This window comes from Elephantulus edwardii, unplaced genomic scaffold (genome assembly GCF_000299155.1).
Source record: "Elephantulus edwardii isolate Elephantulus edwardi_28Jun2011 unplaced genomic scaffold, EleEdw1.0 scaffold00002, whole genome shotgun sequence".
NCBI lineage: Eukaryota > Metazoa > Chordata > Mammalia > Macroscelidea > Macroscelididae > Elephantulus > Elephantulus edwardii.
The window spans coordinates 17,195,422-17,197,331 of NW_006399752.1; positions in this window are offsets into that span (position 1 = coordinate 17,195,422).

Genomic DNA, 1,910 nt, shown 5'->3' on the forward strand with positions numbered 1-1,910 from the left:
CAAAGTGCTAGTCAATAGGCCTTTTATTGTAAGAACTACCTTCCCTCTGCAACTTGATTGGTGCCACTATTAGAGACTCTACATGGAATATTACTGCTTTTCAATTTTTGACTCATGTACTTTTAACTTGTTAGTTAAATTTGTGTCTTCTAGGCTGCAACACTTCCATGTTACATCTTCAAGGATATGAACCACTGCAATATTTCTTATGATATCTACTCCTTTAAAACTCAAACTCTGTTTTATATACCATGGTATCACTTTTACTTTCAATTTCTTGCACTAGTTTCATATCCAAATTGATCAAAAGCAAAGTATAAACAAGTCTCATTGGTTACTCAAGTGCAACTACATTCTTGATGGGAGATATATAATCAGATATGTGTCCATGTACCTTTACATACTCTCTTGTTTATTTCTCACATAGTGCCGCAAAAGCCTAAGAAACATGACCTTCTGCCTGACTTTTATACTAGAAGCTACCTAGTAGAATGCAAAGCAGAAACTAGTCCAGCATGCTCCAAGTCTATCGAAGGAAGGTCTCTGTTAGTTTATCTAGACATGCTTATTATTCACTATTTTCCATCTTTTTAAAAAAAGAAAATCTATGGGATTTTAAAAGGACAAAGTTGTGAAAGGAGGACATTACTGCATTTGTATTATACCTGGAGACCCACAAATGCTTATATTGGAAGTGTTTGCTACCTAGTCATCTAGGAAACCCTAATAATTATCTCTTAATCTAATAATCCATTTATGACAATTCCTTTAAGGAGATTTTCCTCAAACATTTTTTTCTAAACTAAAGGTAGATAGATGGATCATAGGAATAGAAATATATTTGGACATGGCCAATTGGCAGCACCATGATAGATGGAAGAGAGATTGAGGTTGCTAACAATTGCAGCTTGCTTGACTCCACAATTAACACTTTAGGCACCTGCAGTCAGGAAATCAAAAGGTGAATTGTATTGGGGAAGTCTGCTGTCATGGACCAGTCTAGAGACTAAGGTGTGCCTGATACAGGCCATGGTCTTCACAATTATTTGATATGCATCAAAGAGCTAGATGATGACTAAGGATAACAAAAGAATTGATGTCTTTGAGTTGTGGTGTTGGAGTAGAATTCTGAACGTACTGTAGACTGCCAAGAAAACAAATAGGTCCGTCCTTGACAGCATGAAACCAAGATTCTCCTTGGAGACAAGGATTCTGAAGCTCTGTCTCACAACTTTGGACACGTGGCCAGGAGTGACCAGTCCATGTAGAAGGACATCACGCTTGGAAGGGTGGAGGAAGAGCGCAGGGAAGGAAGACCCTGGATCAGATGGATTGACATGGTAATGGGCTAATGGGGTTAGGTATGTTAGGGTCAGTGAGACTGGGTCAGGATTGGACAGGAGGAAGAGCTATTGTACATAGGGTTGCTATGAATTTCAGGTGACTTGATGTCCCATAACAATATAAGAAAAAATAATAAGAAATAATAAGGAAAAAAATAAGCAACAATATAAGAAAAAAAGTAACCAAGCAAGTGCCTTCGATTAGGTGACTCATAGCTGATCCTCCAGCAGCTTGTCAGGGGCTATAAATGACACTGAAGAAGACTGCCCATCTTACCTCTTGGAACAGGTGGAGGGTTTGAACCATGTGCCTTTTGGTTTGGCAGCACAGTTTCCTGTTCACTATATCACCAGAGCTACATATATGGAGATGTGCTTTTGTCAGGTCCCTTCAACTGTTACTCATAGCAAATCTATGAACAACAAATGTGGAGATGGAGATATATATATATATCTGGACCAACTGGCAGCATAAGGATGGATGGTGAAGAGATTGAGATTGTACACAGCTTTAGTTTGCTTGGCTCCATAGTCAACAGTCTTGGCACCAGCAGCCAGGAAATTAAA